The following is a 22,406-nucleotide window of genomic DNA, read 5'->3' as shown; positions in this document are numbered from 1 at the left end:
TTGGTAGTCCACGGCCGTGATGAAATTAATCAGAATTCTAGTACATGCATTATGGTGTGTTACCTAATACTTTCTATGACATTCCAGGCCCTGGAAAAATACATGTCTTAACGCGGCTAATGCAAACAGGTTGTGAGTAGGACACAATTACAGATTCACATCACACCAGATGCGAATACATGATTTATGTATCCTCTTAACTCAAGAGCCACCTTTCAACTTCCACTGTTGGGAGTATGCAAATCAGACATGGCGGCAAGTCAGTGTTATGTATACTTCCATTAACTGTGGTCTATTTACATATTCATTTATCGATAGAGAGTCATGATTTATGGCGTCACAGTTGCAGAGCGAGCAGTCTCAGTAAAAGAAAACTATGTTACAGTAGAAGAGTGATGATCTTCCGTCATTAGACGCCGGCAAGCGTTATTCTTCGATGTTTTAAAACTCATCCATTCTGGCTATTGTTTTGCTGACTGTTGTCAGGCTTTCGGTATATTGCCCAGGGGACTTGACTGATCAAATATGATAGACATGCACATATTATAGTTAGACACATATTATACTTTGTCTTTTCCCTGAATGACGTCAAAACAAAAGCAAGTGTTCAGCACTCAGCTGCACACAGCGAACATCTACTTTTTGTAAGCATCGCAACACACACAGTTGCTATTTTATGAACTAGCATGAATGTATAGTACGCCAATGTATATATATATAAATATATTTTTTAAGTAACAAGGGTAAATGAGTTCAAGACTCACGTGACCGCAGAATTTTGTTTGGTTCTTTCAGTGATCTATGGTCTGGTCTGCCTAGCTAGTAGCTGGCATGAGAGCATGACACTCCAACCTTGTAACTTTGCAGAGGCCCCATCTTTAAGCCCCTCTTCTCCTCTCTTCCAGACAAATTCATTTATTCAATTTCAAATAAATTACATAACGCAACCCCACGCTCCTAAGGGCCAGCGAGAGTCTCAACGTACCTAGAATAGATTTTATATTTCATTATGTATGATGTTTATTCCAAACTGGAGATAAGCTAATAAAACACACCTTATTAAAGTGACTGTGGTCTATAAAGGAGATGCCAGGGGAGCTATGGCTGTCAAATAGTTTCAGGGCAGAATTACAGCAGTAGCCAGGCTTAATGGGAGTCTGCATAAACAAAAATATGGCACAAATGCCAGCGGCAAGCAAGGAGTCGGGAGGAGCCAGAAGGTACGAGAGATTTTCCATGATAACCCCAGCCAACCCGCGTCCCACACAAACACAAATCTGCAATGTCATCATGTGGGCCTAACAGGCTTAGCCTACCCCCTGTAGAGCCACTCACCACGCAGCAGGGTCATAGCCTGCAGAGGGCTGGAGATGACGCCTCCTACGGCCCTCGTCCCAAACCAAAGCCCTTGTCCCCGAACACGTCAAGTGGATCTGAGCCTTTTGCATGGTTATTAGAAATATTGCAATGGCTTATATTTTCCCCTATCAAATAGGCAATAAGATAGAGGCCGTTATTGCTTTTTTTTGCATGAAACCAAACTGCAGATGAAATGGCAGTGGGTTGGGATCATTTGGAATTGGGTACTTGGTGCTGGTAAGTGTGGCCCTTGGCCCTGGCTCTTGGTGCGAGCTCGTTACCTCAAGGCCTAATGAGTGGCAGCATATTGTGGGCCAGGCTAGCATTGGCTCTGCTTCTTGGAAGAGGAAACGTAGCAGCAAGCTATGGACTTAAAGGAAAATATTATTACCACAATGGGAAACGTGCAAAACAACCAGAGCGTTTGGTGCACCGTTAACAGGGCTGGACAATACAGATGGAGCCCAACAGATGGATCTCAAGCAGGAATTTGGTCGGATGGTTTTCGTTTTCTCTGATCCAGTGAATAAGACAGGCTTTCCTCTAGGCTCTTTGATATAGACTCTAGAGTCTATACAAAAGACTGTGAAAACAGTTTTTAATTGAAGTGGAATTCATGGTTAATAAAATGCATAGGAACCAGCCCTCCTATACAGACTACTCCATTTTTCTATACTTCATTTAGCTACATTATTTTATTTCTTGCTTTGTTGGAATGTGTGAATGTAGAGAGGAACCACACAAGTCAAATAATTTTTATGTACAAACCTACTTGGTCATTCAGATGAATATTAGCCTAGCATAAATTATGTGCAGTAAATCCATGCATACATACATGGATTTATCTGTGTATTAATATTCAGTAGTTATTATAGTATTCAGTAAACTAAAAAACTGACCCTAGAATAAATGGAGAACATGGATTTATCACACAATAGGGAGTCAAATACATTAATTGTTGAACCAATACATTAGCTAAATAGGAAATTAAAACATAATTTAGTAATTACAGTTTAATTACACAGTTTACACAACCGTAATGTGAAATTAAATTAATTGACACACCCCTAACACACATTTAAAAAAATATATATTTATATTCATTTTAGCACTCGATCGAATATTGTGCCATTTTAATTAATTCGTTGATAATTAATTTTAATGCTATAAATTCAAAGGCCTATTTGAAACTGCACCAACCAACGTTTGAAAACTGGTGATAAGGGCTCTCTGGTCTTTGTGTTCTGAGACCATCTCTGGTCTCTGAACGGTGGAACTGCAGGCTTTTAGTGATATGATACGCGACCAGCGTCACAGCCCCTTCAGCGTCTGCGTTCAAGACCACGGCTGAAAGGACTACTTTTCATAGTTCACTGATCTCTAAAGAGCTTGGGAGCCTGGCTTTCGCTCCTGGCCTTTTGCCCCATCTATATTAGCAAGTATATTACCCTTTGTAATAGCCTCTGATGCTAAATATTCAGCAGCCGCATATTAATCCAAAGATATCACCACCACAGCTGCAACTCAATAAGGGAAGGTCAGAGGGAGCAGTGAAAACGGGGAGGGGGGGTGGGGGGGGGGGGGTTGACTCTATATTAGCTAAATATATATTTTCTTAACTGCATCTTTGAACCGTGAATGGAACCAATTGTATTGTCTTTACAAAATGGGGTCGACCTCCTTCTGATAAAGCTTTCTGATTGTTCCTTTCACATGTTTCACACTGGCAGGCACCTGATGCCATTTATAAACGGGAGATCAAATGGGGAGGATGCATCTCATTGTTCACACAGCAAGCCTTACACTTCCAGACACCTTCACAATAACACTGCACATTGCCAGACTACTTGGCTCAGGAAATACAATTCCAAAATACTATTGATAGCAAAGGTTACATTTGGGCTTAGGCAATTTCTTGACAGACTCTGCTTTTGCAGCCACTGCAGGCCAGGAGGTGGTTGTGGTTCTCTCTCTAATTGGTCTCTGCAGGAAATGGAGCCATGCTGGAGGAGAGCTAACAAAACAAGACCGTAATGGTAACAACTTCTTCTCCCCGGTCTTTTCTTCCTTTCTTTCAGAGAATTTCAACCCACTACCAGGACGCACACAACTCAAGTCCAGATTTATTTCAGGAAAATGTGATCATGTTTGGGGATCTCTCCACCAACTCAGTTGGTGGAGATACAGTTGGAATACAGTGGTATTCTCCTCATATAAATAGTAGTAAGCACTCTCCAAAACAGTCATCTATTAATGCACACACAGTCAATTTTTGCTGTGTGCTTGCTGTTTGATAGAAGATAAATGTGGTCAAGCGTACTCACTGACACACTCTCTGATTGATGACAGATCTAGTTCTTCACATGACTGAGTTAAACCTAGCTTGATCCACTCTAGATGAGAACTATAAACCAACACTGGGTCATTGTTTACGATAGGCACAAATAATCTAGATGATCTTTTTGAAATAGCTAAAATGAAAATAGATCTATAAGCATGCCAACAGACATGCATGACTTGAAAAACCGTGCCCCCAACTTAATGTATATGGCTATTACAATGTATAGTATAGTGTGCCATGCTTTCCTCTTAAACATCCCTTCCTGGAGGAATTGTTTCTGATACCACTTTCTATAACTAGCAAGGTTAGAAGCTATGTTTTGATAGCATACTGTACTAATAAAAGCGAGGGGGCACATAAATCATTGTCCCATTCCCATACCACTACTGGCAATAGAAAGAACTTGATTGAACTAGAATGTATTGTTTGAACAACTATATAACCAATTGGTCACAATTAACATCAAACTAAAAAGGCAAGCAATACAACATAATTATTTTAACAGTGCTGTATTGATGCAACATAAAATAAGGTTGCTGTTCATCTAAGTTGATTTACTGTCAATTGATCATAGGTGTATTTTAAATAGCATTATCCATGGCTAAATAATGTAGCTACAAGGAGAAAGACGGACCACGTTGTTCCTTTGGTTCCGTGATTAAACTTAAAGGGTTAATAAGAACAATCAATTCATCAAAACAGATGCCAAACAACGGTTATTCCACAGTTCTTCGTGTGCTGTAATATTTTAGGCTACTCATGGCACACAAATCACTGATATTTTCTTGAGATGTTTCCAGAAACATTCCACTAACCATATTCTGTAGCAAAATATGACATGGTTATAGACCTTTTCATGCTGGATATAAACATTCTAAATGGGTTGATTTCCTGTTGGAGTGTTTGTGAATATCACTAGCTGACAGGACATAAACTTGCACCCAAGCTGTTCCCTAGCAATGCTATTCTGCTGACAAGTTCTATAATGTGAATGAAGTTCCCTGTGTGTCTCTCTCTCGCTCTCTCTCTCTCTCATTAAAAATGACTGAGGCCAGAATGAGCTAAAATAAAAACTGAAACGGAAATATAAAATGCCTGATTAATACAGATGAATCATGATTATCATGACATCATGACAGATTAATCATGATTAATAATGTACATTTTAATAATTACATAACACCTTGAGAATGATTTTGAATATTTAACAATTATCTTGATTTGTCCCCATTACCCGTCTAAAAAATAAGCTGAAGAAAGTTGATCATTACTCTGTTTTGCTGCCGTTTTGTCACTTTCACCTGTTGCTGTTGTTCCTTTCACTTCCATTATTGTAGAGATTTTTTTTTGTGGAGAGAACTTTCTTTTGAGAAGTTGATAAAATATATTGTTTTTCCCCCTCCTTTTTTTTGTCTCACAACCGATATGGTACCAAACCAATCTCCAATGTATTATGTGTTTATATAGTATGAGAGATTTTTTCTGTGTAGTTTCATTTCATAATTTCTGGGGCCCATCCATTATTCCGCGTCTCAATAATCAGACAAAGGTTAGTGTGAGGTTAGGGTTAGGTTTAGGCTTACTTATATTGCGTGCCGTCATACCAATGGTACTTCGGAACAATGGGCTGTCGGACAAATGGCATGGTACCCAGTGCTTTCATTATTTTCACCTGTCATGTTATTATCTGGGTCAGGTGATTGCCTTATTTGCCTCCCATTGATTGCTGCTACTACATAGGTGAGGCCACACTTGTGTTTGTCTGTTTTGATCACTTAAAACATGTTGGCCCTTTTAAGGATTTAGCTGCTACAATAAAGGCTTTTTAGTTATTTCCTTCCTCGTTTTCTTTTCCTTAGATTTCGGAGTGCTTTGGAGTGCCTGGATTGCTTTACTGTTCATCCTGTTATGTATGTTTCTCCATTTTCCAAGTGCACCCTACACATTTTCTATCTACGTTTGTTGAGTGTACAGAGCAACCAGTTTACTTAAAGATAAACCATTATTGATCCCTGAGGGGTAATTCAGGTGTCACAGCAGCAACAGCAGTAAGAGTGAAACAGAAAAGAGGTACAGGTAAGAGTAAGAGTCAAGACACAGTCTCACTGTATTGTCCAGAGTAAAGAATATCTTACAAATGTATTGTTTTCTTTGGGGATTTTGTCCCCCTTCTTTTTGGTAAATTTGATTTTCCTCAGAAACATCTTACTCTGCTGAAGAATGCCTTTGGATTTCCTTTAAAAAAGAAAAAGAAAAAAGCCCCCCACCCCTCTTCACCCTTGCAATGAAGGGAAAATTGAGTTCGCTGTGTCCTGCAAAGCAGTGTGATATAAACACGGATATTCATTTCCTTTTTATCCGTTTGGTTTTAGTGATGCAATTGGTTTGTGCAATTTGGCCCATATCTGCATGCTGTTTTAATGGCTTTGCTTACCATCAGAATCACAATCTACTTAATTTCCAGGTACAATAATACATTCGCTCTGGCCACTCGGTGCATATAACAGTTACAATAAAAAGGGAAATATGCAGAGACCATGCAAACATCGACGAGCAATGGATATTCCACGATACAAAATTCACAAGATGTGATGTGTGGTTGTATCTGACACACATAAAGCTACGCTGGCCCATATAAAGCCTATTCACCGTTATGTTTATCTCACGCCGCTCAAGGTACGTTGCCTCAGTTTCTAGGACCATGTATGGAGGAAGCCTGGCATCTAGACTGCTTTACACCCAAGTAGCGCATATTTTTCATCAGCATTGACAAAGAAGGTGGATCACGGCTTCACACAAGCACAGTGTATCGTTCCTCCGGTCTCTCCATCCTGCTCATCACCCTTAGTCACTCCTCATACTTTATGAGCCACTGGTTCTCAAAGTGGGGTCCGGGGACCCCCAGGGGCCCTTGAGGGGCTTCCAGGGGGTCCCCAGCTAAATTTGTTAAAGGTTTCATGACGTTCAGTTTTACCACACATTAAAAGTCTTTGTCATGGTCCTTCAAACGTGTATAGAAAGTTTTAACAAAAAATTCCACTCCATTGATCCATGGCAGGTGTTTTTCTCTCACATTTCTAAAGCCTTTTCAACTGCAATGAAAAAAGAAATCTTTGCCTGCGGGTGTCGCTGGTGAGGGATTTTGCCTGTCAATCATCGCCTCTGCTCCGCCCCCCCCAAAGGAAAGGATAGGGGAGGGGAGGGGCAAGGAGGAGAGTGGGCGGGATTAATCGGCTGTGACCTCACTGCCGAAGGGCCAAGCTCAGATTACTTTTCAGCCTAATTATTCAGAAAACCCCAGACCACAGAAAATCCACTGAATGTTCAAAGTTCAGATTTTTTGGGTGTAATTGAGGTCATAAAACCCCCCAAAAAACATTAAAAAAGTGAAAATGAATGTCATAGAACCTTTAATATAGCATTAAAACCAGTTGAACCACTTTAACCCTACATCAGCTACTTGAAAATAGCCGATCTACGAGTTCACAACGTATTGCGAAGCGACATGTTGTGAGCTCGTTGACCTGCTATTTTCAAACAATCTTGATTTTTTTTTTTTTTACAACAAATCTTGTATGGGGGTTCCTGGCACAAAAGAAATTTAGTTGGGGGTCTGCGGACAATTTGGGGGTCCTTGATATGAAAACGTTTGAGAACCACTGGTATAAGCTACCTGCTAGGGCTCACGATCACAAAATGCTTGTCTCTCCTGACTATCCCTAAAATAAATAAATCATCGGTAGGTGGCAGGGCTTTCTCTTACCAGGCCCCTCTTCTCTGGGATCGTCTTCCTATCCACATTTGAGAGGCTAGCTCGGCTCTGATTCAAAATTAAACCGAAAACACTGTTTGCATCAGTAGTCAACCTAATTTAATCTGCCTCAAGTACTAAATGATGGTTATCTTATATTCACTTTTATGTGCGCATGGTTACGCATGTATTATGTTAACTGACGTTTTATATATATATGTTTTTACATTTTATAAACGTGTTTATATATGTGGTTTATTTAGCTTTAGTGCATGTTTGTGTATTTTGCTAATGATACATCATGCTGGACATGCTTTGTGATATTGGGCTATAATAAACTGACGTGACTTGTCTCCCATCTTTCCCTGAATTACAGCTGTGTAAATTAATACAGAATGGATCAAACATTGGGTAATTATTCTATTCTAGTTTCTTGGAAAATGCAGTAGCGTTAACAAGTAACAAGGAAAACACACCAGAGCGATCATGGTGTGTTACAACCGTTTTATAACTTGCCCTTGCTACTGTACAGTAGGTATACTGTACAGTTATGACATGTGAATACGGGGGTATTACTAAATGACCTACTAAAGCTAAGTCCACTATAACAGCTGACTGATACTGGCATGCTATCCTTGATTGAATATATCTCTTAAAAATGTGGTAACGACGCAGACAAATGAATTATTAACCTAAATCACCAAGTGTGTAACACCAGCCCGCACACACACACAAATCATAGCTCTTTATGTTATTGCTGATGCTGCAAAAAAAAGGGGGAAAAACACTCTCCTACGTTGACACGTTATTGTAAAATATGCAGAGTCAATTCTGCCTCCTAAGGATGAGGTGATGTGAGACCCTGATAAATGGTGATGATGGTCCCAGCTCTAAAGCAAATGCATTGTCTCACCTCATCGAGTGCAGATTTCTCGGGGACAACAGGGAATAAAGCCCTTAATCCCGGCCTTGACTCACGATAGCCCCGATAGGTTTACCAGCGCCATCAATGGAAGAGTTTAACTGCTCCTCCTGACCCAGACGTGTGACTAGGCAAAACCATAAAAACACTTTCTAAATGGAAATGAACACTTTCTGCTTAGGGTCATCAACACAGACGCTGTGCTAAAACATATGCAAATATCAAATTTATCATGATATTTTGCTGTTGTTGCTGTGATCACTATTCACTTTTCCATGTCATTTTCCCCAGGAAAATCAGTGACTTCCGGCATCTTGATAATGTGAATTCAGGGTTAAAGAGTAGGCTTGGTTTCACAGCTCCTTCTAAGGGGGAAAGTATTGTGGACCACACAGCTCAGAATCTCAGAATATGAGGGGCACATACCACACTGTGACAGCACATGGGACTTGTGAGAGAGTAATGTTATTGTTTGGACCATACAGTTTGATTATGGTGGAGCTGAGCATGTCCTATAACAACAGGTCTGTTATATAGAGGTTAAAATCTATAACAGACTTATTTGAGACAGTGACAGTTGCCATCTACCACCAGCCAACAGTCAAGGATGTAGGCTACACCATAATATTAGTATAGCCTAGCACATCATCCATGCAGATGAGACATTAATTGAATCAACAACTCTATTTCAGAGCCAATGGGCTGATTATTCCTGTAAACCTACACATGTTTAGTTTTACACCAACCAAGGCACCAGCACTCAGTGGGGAGGCATGCGGGAAGTAGGAACCAGTGGTTCCCAAACTTTTTAGCCCGTTACCCAAAAGAGAAATTTGATGTCTCCCCAGGACCCAAACAAGTGAAAATAGCAGATCTACAAACTCACAAGGCGTTGCGCACAGTGAGCTTGTAGATCGGCTATTTTCACTTCCACTTAAATATTACATTTTTGGAAATTATTTTAAGCGTTTAAATTATATTTATGAAATTATTTTCTCTCTTTTTTTAAGGGGGGGGGGTATACTCGCGTCTCACGACCCACAAAAATTGGTCCGCAACCCACAATCGGGTCCCCGACCCACTGTGTGGGAAACAGTGCCGTACACACACACTCACACGCGCACACAATTGGGTAAAAACTGTGGTCCTCAACTGAGGAGGGGCGGCTGCGTGGTGGCGCTAGTGATGAACAACATCCTCTCATTCATTCATTCACGCTGTTCACGGGTAGGACAGGTGCGTGTGCTATATAAACTCCTTACGACACAACGCACGTCAGAACAGAATACACCTAGGAAAAAAGAGACCCCGGGAAAAAAGTCACCGGGGTCTACCTTCACAACTAACGGTCCTCTTTACTGGAAGGTCTACCTTTCACTAAACTAACGGTCCTCTCTCTTACCTTCCCCGAGTCGCTTGCTTCTTGTTCTGTCCCCCCGGCGGCTATAGGCGCGTGTCCGTTCCTTCTTTCTGTACGGCGCGTTAATGCACGAGCGCTGCTATCTTTGGTACCAACGAACCAGACCGTTTTATTTTACAGCAAAACGCAGAACATTTTCTCTGACGGCAGCAGCAGCAGGGTGTCAGCTTGTTGTGTTCTTCTGTGGAAGAAGTGTCAGTGTGTCTTTGGCTCGGCTCAGTGCGTCACCTGCTGTCGGAGGAGGTGGAGGAGCGTCCAGTCCGGGACCTGGAGGTTGGAGAAGGGAAGGGGCGCAAAGAAGACTAGAGAGCGTTCTTTATCTAGCGTCTCCTCCAGAGATGCGAGCGAATGCTGCTTTAGGTCGGACGGACTGGCAGCACACCGTGTGGCTATACTTCAAGCGTTGCCAGGTTTTGTGAGGGAAATAAGCAAAGCAGGTCTGGGAAAACAAGCCCCAAAAGAAGCGACAAGGCTACACGAGCCCATTTAAACCTACTGTATATACATCAGCTATTTGAAAATGGATCTACAAGCTCACAACAATGCAACGCGTTGTAGATCTGATACTTTTTAAACAAACATTTTAACAACACAAATCGTGTATGGGGGTCCCTGACTGACCTGGCATAGAATATTTATAGATGGGGGTCGTTGACATGAAAATGTTTGAAAACCACTGGTTTTAAACAACATTAGGAAACAAGCCCAAATAAGCAACTACACTTTATATTAGAAACAAGGCCCAAAAAACTGCAACCCGCAACTACCAATGCATATTATTCATATTGTCCTGTGCTTGTCTTTGCAAACTGTTAAGTATTCAATCAATCAATATTTACAAGCAACTTTACAGAAAAACAAGCCCAAAGTCTCTTATAATAAACGGACATGGCAACCCTGGCTACTTTACTCCCGATAGCGCTCCTCCCCTTTCACTTTGCTTTTTTTCTCCTTCCATACAAGCCCTACAGCGCCTCTCACTTGCCAGTGCGTGCAAATGCATAGTGTTCACACTCACAGAACTAAAGACCAGTGGTGGAAAAAGTACTCACGTTTTTTATGTAAGTAAAAGTATCAATACTGCAATGTAGAAATAGTCTGTTACAAGTAAAAGTCTGGAATTCTAAATTTACTTGAAAGTACCAAAGTATTGGTATCAAAATGTACTTAAAGTACCAAAAGTAGAAAGCAGTCAAAGCACAAATGTAAAAAATGTACACAAATCTTTTGAAAATAGCAGATCTACAAGCTCACAATGCGTTGCATTGTGACGCATTGTGAGCTTGTAGATTTGCTATTTTCAAATGGCTGAAATGTATACAGGGCTGAAGTGGGTAATGTATGTTTTGTAATATTTGCCTCTGAGATGTAGTAGAGTAGAAGTAAAAGTACTTAAAATTGGAAATACTCCAGTAAAGTAAAAAAAACTCAAGTACAGTACTTGAGTAAATGTACTTAGTTACTTTCCACCACTGATCACTTCACAGCTGTGGAGGATGTGCCGGTTTAGATATTGAGAAGCATTAAGGGACTTTTTTTTCCTAGAAATATAAATAAATAATAAATAAAATAAATGTAACTTATTTCTATTTGAACAATATCTTCTAGATTGTTTTTTTTTTATCCATAAAAAATATAGATAACCATTATATTAGTATGATTGTAATAATTCAAAAATAATCCATGCTAGCTACTTAAATTAAAGCCCTTCGGCAACCATTTATGTCTAGTAAAAATCGTTTGGAGAACTGCAGCACCGCATGCTTTGTGATTGGCCATTAATCAAGGTGACTCAACAGTCAACAGTGTGCACTGTTTTTATCATCTATAGGACTCATGCTTAAAGGGTAAGACCACTTTGGTAGAGGTTTGGGTTGTGTAGTTACCTTGCCATGATGTAACTCCAAAGGTGGGCAAGAAATCAAAAATAATTGCTCCATTGATTAGAAATTGATAATTCAAAATATGCTCCTCATTGACTTACATTGTACGATAAAACAGCTCTCAAAGTCACACTCTTAGCACGTAAATGAACCCAAACAAAGTTGATTCAGGCAATATAGAGCATCACCAAACCCAGTACTGTTTGTTTTTTTATAAAAAAATTCAACTTCCTGTTGATTTTACTATTTGAAGATCTGGATCCGGATCCGCCGATCCAGTCCGGGTTTTCTACTTATTAAAAATGGCAAAATCAACAGGAAGTTGACATTTTTATTAAAAAAAAAAACAGTACTGGGTTTGGTGATGTTCTATATTGTCTGAATCAACTTTGTTTGCGTTTGTTTTTGTGCTAAAAGAGTGACTTTGAGAGCTGTTTTACCGTACAATGTAAGTCAATGAGGAGCATATTTTGAATTATCAATTTCTAATCAATGGAGCAATTATTTTTGATTTCTTGCCCTCCTTTGGAGTTACATCATGGCAAGGTAACTACACAACCCAAACCTCTACCAAAGTGGTCTTGCCCTTTAATAGGCTGCTTTTCACATCCACTCAGCACCGCCTCTGAAAGATTCTCTGGATGTGCCTGTCTGAGGTCGGTCACATTGTGCATTGTTCAGTGGCGAACCCTGAGGTTACCCACTGCCTAGTTTTAAAATCCCATTGCAAAAATGGCACTCATTTCTCTTCTCCTCTTGTATCTTTGTGAGCAGCCAAGAAACACAATTCTGCATGTGCAATGTTGTTGGTCAGTAAAAGGAGTCTAAATTATGCCGGTTTCAAGGAGTTAATAGAGTATACAGTCAGTTTGCAAGAGGTTTTCAACTTCCCCATTCCTTAATGTGTACAACATGTGAATCTTATTAGCAATAACAATGATTCAAAAAATATTATTTAAGGGCATGGACAGATTATGAACAGACCGGGCCAAAAGGGCCAGTGGCCATGATACCACGGGACCTGGGCTTCAAGGCCCATCAACAATTTAATAAAATGTATATAGGTTAACGCTCAAATAAATGGGCCCCTAAGTATATGGCCATAACAGGGCCCCCGGTCGATCCTGATCCTCCAAATAGAAATCAGCTGTTAAAAATCCAGAATTGCAGCATCTGGCTCAATCCAGTGAAATTAGGTTTAAATTCAAGACATTTTGATCCAGTTTTCAGGAATGTACCCCAAGCCTGCTTTGTCAACAGGCCCCTGCAAAGGCCCCAGACTCCACAGAGACCAACATCCTGTTCCTTTACCAATAGAGGCATTGATAAAGGCACGACTCCCGGGTAGGAAATGAAAGTTAAAGATTGCAGCTTTAAATCTACAGCAGTGTGTGGTTAATGGCATCCTTGATAAAAACTGAAAGAAAAATAATGAATAATGAGTCACTGTGCTCATTATGCTTATCACAATGATACTGTATTGCAGCAAAACATGACAGCTTTAGAATAATTTGATTCTCCCAGCCTCACATTCCTTTGTGAGAACCAAAGAATAGAGTGTTCAAGGGAATAGTTCTCAATCTAATACACTCATATTCCACAAGGTCTCCTCATTGCTGCATTCCCTGCTTTTATTTGTCTTCTTGTATAAAAATGACAGACATATTATAAAGACAGGTTGGACTATGTGCGTAATGCTTAAGTAAGCAGATGATACTGTAATAGTCAACCTTGACCTGAGGAACTGAGTCATGGACCAGTGCTAGGAGAATTTGTCAGTTGGTGTAAACCTTATGCTTTAAATGGTGTGAACAGTCTTTTCTACAACTACATGTTCACTTAACCTCTGTGCCAACATCGATTTTATTTGAAACAAGGAAAACCAAGGATTGTTTTTCTTAAGGAAGTTTTCATGTTGACAAGTCTCTATTGAAAGTGTTCTATACTTCATGTGTTGTCAGTTTTACCATTTGCTATGATCTGTTGGTTTGGTCATCTCAGTGGGAAAAAAAAAGTAAAGAAGGTCATCAGGGCTAGGGCAAGTGCTACGGCAAGTGCTACTGGCTAAGGTGGAGTGAAGTGGAGAGTCTTCAGATTAAGGCGGAACAATTTAATGATATTTATTACAGTATTTATCACCAAGTACCAAGTCATGTACCTTTACAGTGAGTTTAAATTGCTCACCACCTTAGAGGTGACAACAGATCTTGTTGCATCTTCTGATGGTTCTGATGATGAAGTGACAATGACAACAGTGACATTCGCACAGACGTATGTTTATGTGTGGATGTATGCTGACTATATTGTATGATATTGTGTGGATCCCATTTTTTACTTACTGTTGCAAGCCAAGTTTCTTACCGTCGAAAATAGCAGATCTACAAACTCACAACGTTGACAACTTGTAGATCGGCTGTTTTGGGGGCAATGAGATACTGTAGCAGAAAAAAAAGACGAGGCCAATTATAGACCCCTGGAGCAGAGTATATAGGGTTTAAGTGGTTTAACGTTAAGTGGACCATTGAATCGAGGCGGAATGAAGCAGAAAAACTAAACACAAAACCATACCTTCCAAGGAGAAAACAAAACACACAAACTGCAAAACTTATTTTGGGGAATAAAATGCGTGAGCATGGTTTGTGTGTTTATCTACTAAACTAAAGCCTCTTTTGCTCTTTGTTACCGAGGGTGTCAGTGGTTAGAAAGCCCTTGATATTACTTAAGCCTTTTTGGGTGCACTGTATGTGACGAAATCTGGAGTCTGTAAACAACAGTAATTGGGCTCAGGGGGCTGGGGGCAAAAATATACAAATCATATCAACGTGTGGCTACCATTCCATTTTATTGTTCGGTCATTATTCCTAATTCATCCACCCAAGTAGACTTAAAGATGCAATCGGTAACTTTTACTGTATGTACTACCCAGGACTCAAACCTGGGTCGCTTGCCCCGCCCCAAAAAAGCCCAGTTGGGAAGAGTATGAATTGCACTTTGACCTACCTGACTACAGGATATACACTTCTAAGTAGAAGTGCAGAAAACCAACTCCAACCAGCGCAGTTGTGTTAATTCACTAAAAACGTTACATGGATTGCAGATTTAAAATAAGTCATATATAACCAATTTTACACTAAAAGCTGAAAGTCGTGTGGACACCTGGAATAACAGCTGTGAGGTGTGTGTGTGTGTGTGTGTGTGTGTGTGTGTGTGTGTGTGTGTGTGTGTGTGTGTGAGAACAGCTGTTAGAGAAGGACTCTAGGAAGCAGGGAGATCACATTATTTTCATACAGTAGCTGGTTCGTTCATTCACATCGATAAATACCTGAGTGAGTTTGAAAATCAAGGACAATACAAAAGCTGCTCTGTTAAGTGACCTCTTTCTTTATAGGTTTATAACTCTATAGCCGTGTCACTTACTGCTTTTTAAAGTGGGGTCCACCAGGGGGTGACCAGGGGACAAATTAGAAGGGAGAGGAATAATAATAATAAAATAATAATAATCATAAAATATATGTATGTATGAAAAGTAAATTCAATTCATAAGAGTATCGTGTCAGCTTAAAATAAAAAATAAATAATTGTTATAAATCCTTTCATATCAAAATGACGTCTTTGAAATCACCTTTGAAACCATCATTCGCAGCCAATAGCTAACCATCTGCCATGTACTTGCTGCTCACTTCCATTTCTCTTCTCAAGCTCTAATTCTCTCAGGCTGAACAACCAAACGGAGAGATTTCGCTCCTCACCTAACCTCGCGTCACCAGGCTTTCCGGAGTACCTGTGGAAAGCCTTCTTTCCATTTAACTTTTAACCAGTGCCATCCGGTCTACAGCCCGCATACTCCAAAACTGTATACTTTCATTTCAATACACACATATGGAGATACACTCAGACCATGCACGCAGTTTCCATATCCGTTGACTCTGTCTAGACTGGTTATGCAAACTGGCAAATCAAACTGATTTCAATCTACTACTCACAAAAAGAATATATATGTTTTTTTTTACATTGAATCTTTGGTTAATAAAATAAAGATTATCATACTATTAAGCCACAAGCTTTCTTTACTAGTGGCTTGTTATGCTTTTGAAGTATATTGACATGCGAAACTGAGCAATGATAAAAGACTGAATAGCGTAATAATAACAAGGAATGGCTTCTTGGGCAGGAGCTAAAATTAGAACAGGCTAAACTAAATACGTCTGCAACACAACACAATTAAGCTACAATACATACATAAATAAGTAGGTTTGTGCTGCTTCTGGGTACTTTACCAGCTGTCATCTAGTCCTTCAAAGCACAGTTATTGTGCTGTGCCTTGTTTTGTGACCTTCCCCTCTCATATTTTAAAGACTATAAACGTGTTATGGGGCCATGACAAAAGCCAGCACCAAAAACATTAAAATGCACATCTGTAGTGCCCATTTAATCAAAGACGGGTTTAGCAGCTTCCATCAGCAAGCATCTGGAACAAGCAAAAGACAATCCCTTGATGCATCTTGTTTTATTTCTGACTAAGTATGCATGCCCTAGCTTTATGTCCTTAGGGTTCTTGAAGTTTCCTAGCCGTGAGTGTAAGGTCCACACAGCCCTTATAATCACAAACTGAATTAGATAGAGAAACCAATGCATAATCCTGTGCTTAATTATAAGTATGTATTGATGCCCTTGTAGAACTTGGTGGTTGATTAACAGGACAATCATGTGAGATAGATATAATAGGAAAATAACAGACATTTGCATTAAGGGGAACAGGGGATCTCCCTCAAACAGAATCTGTGATGAATTCAATTATGCTTCGTAAATCAATCTATTCTGGTCCCTATTTGGTGAAAATAGCCATACTACAAGCTCACAAGATGCATTATGACAGGTTATTAACATCGGCAAAGAGATTTGGTGTAGGGAACCCCCCCCCCCCCCGGGTCAACTAAGTATATAGGTTAATCTAGTGGTGACCAAGTCAAATTCCTTGCAGGTGACAATGTATTTGGCCTATTATTTTGTAGAACTTTTAATTCAATATTATGAGAGCCTTAACAGAAAGGCTTCATACTATCCTCAACATAGTCATACCTGCAAATTTTGTGATAAAGGGGCCTGTCATTGATTCATTTATTGTCCCCCTAACTCTCTGATCATTTTGATAATTATCTTGGGTTTTGAGATAATATGCTGGTCGATGACCTTAATTATTAAAGTATTTTTATCTGGAGCTTTACTGGTCTTAAATCAAAATTGTCCATGTGCTCTGAAAGGTCACCATACAAATAAAATCTATTATCATGAATACAGTCAAAACATACTTGCACACAGGCAAGCATGCAAAGTGATGCAATGAACAAAAAATGTTTCCCCAGACAGAAAATGTAATGAAGTCAGTCAAGTGAAACGAATCCATGAGAATGCTGGTAAAAAAAAATGTCTACCAACCCTAGAAAAAGCCATTCCCTAAAACCTATTATTACACAGCCGCTGGCACAACGGCACACGATCAACCAAATGAGTTGAAAGGAGTTACCTTAACCCACACTTGTCAGTGCCATTTAATACAGCTGATGTAGAATGTATTCAAATGAAATGACTATAATTTCCCATATGACATTGACTTACAGCTTTTCACATACTAAGCGAACCATGAATTAAATGAGCAGCGAGAACAACAAACACTAAAAATGGATGACAATGTGGCCAAGGTTCAATGGTTTGTGTAGTTTGAGGTGTGACTCAAGACGGACAAAAAAAAAATAAGGGTTGTTTTTCCTATCCCACGGAACATGGAAACCAACCCAATTAGCAGGACAATTCCTCCAGAGATGACCACAAAGTCACACTCCCTCCCACTCCCACAGGTGGCAAAACGTTCTTCCAATTAACACCTCTATTTACATCTGTGGTGTCTGTGGAGATGCTTTACATTTGCCATGTCTGCAGTGCTTGCAGGTGCATGCCCGCCCACATCTGGCTATGTTTAAATGATGGTCCACCAACTTAACTTTGCACTCATTGGGAGTTAAAAAGAAAACAAAAGGATGATAATATATGGTGTCTCTGACAGGAGTAGAAAGTATGGAATAACATGCAAAATGGGTCATGAACTTGACACAAATTAACTCATTCCCTGCCTAGGACGTAAAAAACGTAATTTTTTCCAATTACCAAACCTGCCTAGGACGTAAAAAACGTAATTTTGAAAAATAATTTTGAAAAACAAGATCTCAAGATCTTCATCTCTCACCACGACACATTTCATTGTAGCACACCCGGATATGGATATATCCGTATCCGGAGATTTTCTTTCCCGTCCGCTTCCTGTTTAGGTCCCGCCTTCAAACGGTCTTTTCTCGGTTGTTGTTTTTCTCCTCGCTGATCGCTGTTTAGCGACGCTGTTTTGAAAATGCTACTACTGCAAAATGGAATGTCGCCGATTGAAACGGTCTTCTTTGGGCCACTCACACAACTACCCTGTGTGTCTACAAACAGTTGAACACGCGATCATAAGGGATTTAGCGAGGTCTGTGTCGAGGTGAAAAAAGTAAGTGAGTTTTCCGTTTACATAGCGAAACATGGTGTATTTACACTGGGCTGGTGGACAGAGACTCCGCCCGATCGGAATGTTTGTTTTCTGAGCGACGTGCACGACTTGCCTGTGTGTTTAGAAACGATTGGACTTGCGATCATAATGAAAAAAAAAGTTGTGCATTTTTTTAAGTTATAAAAAACACTAAATCGCTGGCAGTGGGCAAACACAGCCAGAAATAAGTCTGGCAGGGAATGAGCATTTCAGCCTATACCAATGTTTTATGGTGATTTATCTGATTGAGCCAGCATGGAGTTGCTTGCTTCAGAATAAGGAACCGATCAATGTCTGCCTGCACACAGGCAAGAAGAGGGTTTAATTGGACTTACATTTGGTTTACATAATATGGTCACATTTTCTACGGTCTCAATAATGACATGTATTGTGTACTATTTATTTTCCTAACCACTTTTTCCTTGACCTCAATGGAAAACAGGAAAGATGTGAAGGAGAAATCATCAGGAATTTGGAAAAGACAACCACGGTGCGAAGAAAGCTGAACGTACACCAAGACTGGTTCAGACTGGCAGGCCAAATCAGATTTTTGGTCTAAATAGACCAAAATCAAATTTTTGCTGTCTGAACAGCAAAAAAGAACATGGAAACTGATTTTTGCATATCACATTTGAACCACAAACTAGGTGGTTCTAAAGATGCGTTTAGCCTATTAATTCTTTGTCATACAATGCTTGCCGAAAATAACAGATCTACAAGCTTGTATAAATTCGGTATTACTCACACTTACCGGTATGTCGTTATGTTATTACCACACAATCAATGCAAGGAGAATCAGTCCTGGAGATTGTATTTGAGAAACAAATTGGACTTGCCTGCAGCAGTTTGAACAAAGCCTAATCTAAGCAATCGACATCGGCTTTCGACTGATGTGGGTTTGCTATGGGGAAATTATCATTTGAACAAGTTAGACTAGAAAAAACAAAGGTTAGACAAAGCAGGGGAGCAGAGAGAAACCACACTCACATCAACCACCTCTTTTCCAACCCCTCAGTATCGAAGGTCAGCTGGTGGAACAAGCACAATCATTTAATTACCTTTGGGACGGCGACAGACACCTCCTTGTCCTTTTCCCCCCACGCTGACTCTGTGTACAAGAAAGCCCAGTAGGGCCTCTACCTGCTGAGGAAACTCAGGTCTTTTAATGTCAGCAAGGACATTTTAACCCTGGTTTTCAGGAGGACGCTCATTTAATCTACTTTCACCTTCAGCATTTCATCCTGGTACAATGCCCTCACCACCAAACACAAAACAAAACTCTCCGACGCAACTAATCAGGCCAGCAAAAATTAATTGGTTCACTCCAAACTCCCCTATCTGAACTGTACAGCTGGTCAGCAATCAGGAAAGCCACCCTCATCAAACAGGACAACCCTCCACCAATCCTTTCAGTGCAGTTACTGCCATCAGGAACCCTCTCACCCCCTCTAATCCTTCCAGTTACTGACATCAGGTCGAAACTACAAAGTCCCATTGGCCCAGAAAATAATACATATTTTATTTCCTCTTAGATTATCACTCAACACAAATTAATATAAGCACTGTATTCTGAGCTGTTTACAGGGTCCCCACACATTTTTAGCAATGAATTTCCAAAACTTTTCCAAAACTTTTCCAGAATATTTAGCCCAATTTCCAGGCCTATATAACAATCATTCAGCGCAATAATGTGTCTCTTACTCCTATGTAGAATGCCCAAAGATAGGCAGTGTAGCAAAAATAAAGCATAGAATATAGAATAGTACAATTTCATTCAAAATTTCGTGCAAAATTAGGGCATAGCTCACTGGAAGACTCATTATGGCATCCGTATGACTTATTTTATTTAAATAATATATGCCATCACACAGCCCGTTCGGCGAAAAACTACTTATGTTACATATTTCGTGTAATGTTATACATGTTTATGAAAATGTTTTGTATTAACAAAATCAATAGCCAAAAACAATGCATAGCCAAATATTTTTCCAGGACCCTTGATAAATTCCAGGACCTTTGATCAATTCCCAAACTTTTCCAGTACTGGATTATTTTTTTTTCAATTTCAAAATATTTCCAGGAATTTCATGACCGTGGGGACCCTGTGTTTAACACGGTTCTTGTCAGTTGTAGTTTTAAGTGTGTGTGTGTGTGTGTGTGTGTGTGTGTGTGTGTGTGTGTGTGTGTGTGTGTGTGTGTGTGTGTGTGTGTGTGTGTGTGTGTGTGTGTGTGTGTGTGTGTGTGTGTGGGGGGTGTGTGTGTGTGTGTGTGTGTTTATTTAAATGTTTTTTAAGTGTAGATGAAGTTTTCTTGAATCTTGAAAAAGCCCTAACAGCTGCCGCCTTGGGCGCTGCCGCGCTCATAATGACCATCTGCGCAGCCATCAGCTGGGTAAAGCTGAAACAGAATTTCCTGGAGGTGTGTTTTGGGTCACTGTCATGGTTAAAAACAAACAATGTTCCCACTAAGCGCAAACCACATGGGATTGTGTATCGGTGCAGAATGTTGTGGTAGCCATATGCTGGTTAAGTGTGCCGTGAATTCTAGATAAATAGCACACAGAGTCCCTTAAAAAGCAACCCCACAGCATCACACCTGTACTCTTCCATGCTTCACAGTAGGAACAACATGCAGAGATCATCCCATCACCTTCTCTGTCTCACAAATACACAGTGGTTGGAACCAAAATAAATCTCTGATCAGGACTCATCAAACCATAGGACCGATTTTTAGCAGTCTAAAGGCCCTTACACACCGGGGACGATTTTTTCAAAAACCTTATAAAGTCAATGCAAGCTTCCACGGAGCGAAAAATTGAAAAAGCGAAGCGAAAAAGCGTCTTTTATTTATTCGGAACAAGTCCGAATTTTGTGTGTAATTACCTTAAATGTCCATGGCTTGTTTTTCTTGTTCGAGCTAAATCAGTCTATTCTCCTTATTGGTCTTCAGTAATAGTTTCTTTCCAGCAATTCAACCATGAAGATCTGATTCATGCAAGATCTGATGCACGCAGTCTCCTCTGAACGGTTGATGTTCAGTATTTTGGCTGTAATCTGATTACGGTTAACTGGTCATTTCTGAGGCTGCTACTGTAATTTAATTCCAATAAAACTTAGCCTTAGCAGCAGAGGTAACTCTGGCATGGTAGTTTTTGCGACTGCACTCGAGGAACCTTTTTAAGGTTCTTGAAGCGTCTTGATGTCTTTAAGTAATACTGGATTGTAACCCTTTTTTGGCGGAGCCGTTAATGACATAATATGGACTAATAAGTGCAAACAAAATAATGGTCTTTTACCAAATAGGGCCATTTATACCAAGCCTACCTTGTCACAACACAACTGGTTGGCTGACGTGCCATTGTGAGAGTGCGGACAAGCCAACACCAACTCAGGACTCCTGAATCGCTGCCCTTCACATCCTCCTGTCTAGCATCAGGGTCTTGAGCTTGTTAGCTCCGCTGTCGTGCCACAGTGTGTCTGCATAGGTGGTGCGCCTCTTTCCCCTCTTTTCTGTGCCTTCTGTTGGCTACCACAGTGTTATTTTCCTCGCCACCAGTTCCGGGTTCCGGTTGGCTGAAACATTAGAAGGAAAATAATTCCACAAATTAACTTTGAAGAAAGCACAAAAGCATTCCGATTGACTGCATCACAAAGGTGATTCAGAGAAGAGTGTGCAACGCTCATCAAGGTAAAGGATAACTACTTTAAATAATCTAGGTTGATTATGCAATACCCATTGAATTTGTTGTCAGAGCACTTGTTTTACCCGTTGTCAAAGTACCCAGGTGGCGGACACATCTACCCACCCTCCCACGAACTCACTGACATTCTGTGCATTCTTCATGGGCTTTAAATTGGATACAGACAGACCGACACACAAACAGACAGACAGATTGTGAACTTTCAGTTCTGGACAACTGCCGGTCTGACAAAATTCCCACGGTGCCCTCGTTATGTGCGGGACAAATACACACAGATTGTGTGCATTTATAGATAGATATTTATTGATACTGTACTTAAAGGACCACTTCACCCATTTTCAACCTATCTTCATGTAATTGCGACTCACTAATGCTCATTATAATATGGTAATTTTTTATCTATTTACTCTGTGTCTCAGAGGAGGGCTGTGGACAGTTCAGACACCCGCCTGC

At 40.1% G+C, this 22,406-nt stretch overlaps 1 protein-coding gene across 1 annotated transcript in view; it reads right to left on the bottom strand.

Annotated features, from left to right (window-relative positions):
* The window catches only part of klhl29 (kelch like family member 29), a 356,868-nt gene extending 335,211 nt beyond the window's left edge, over nucleotides 1–21,657 (bottom strand). Inside the window, exon 1 of the mRNA XM_080452938.1 lies at nucleotides 21,577–21,657. The gene's annotated coding sequence lies outside the window, so the exon portion shown is untranslated. The remainder of the gene's footprint in view (nucleotides 1–21,576) is intronic.
* Between the last annotated feature and the right edge of the window lie 749 nt (nucleotides 21,658–22,406).

Source organism: Gymnoscopelus braueri (assembly GCF_963280865.1).
Source record: "Gymnoscopelus braueri genome assembly, chromosome: 16".
Lineage (NCBI taxonomy): Eukaryota > Metazoa > Chordata > Actinopteri > Myctophiformes > Myctophidae > Gymnoscopelus > Gymnoscopelus braueri.
The sequence above is the reverse complement of the archived record's forward strand: the minus strand, read 5'-3'. Positions and strand labels throughout refer to the sequence as shown.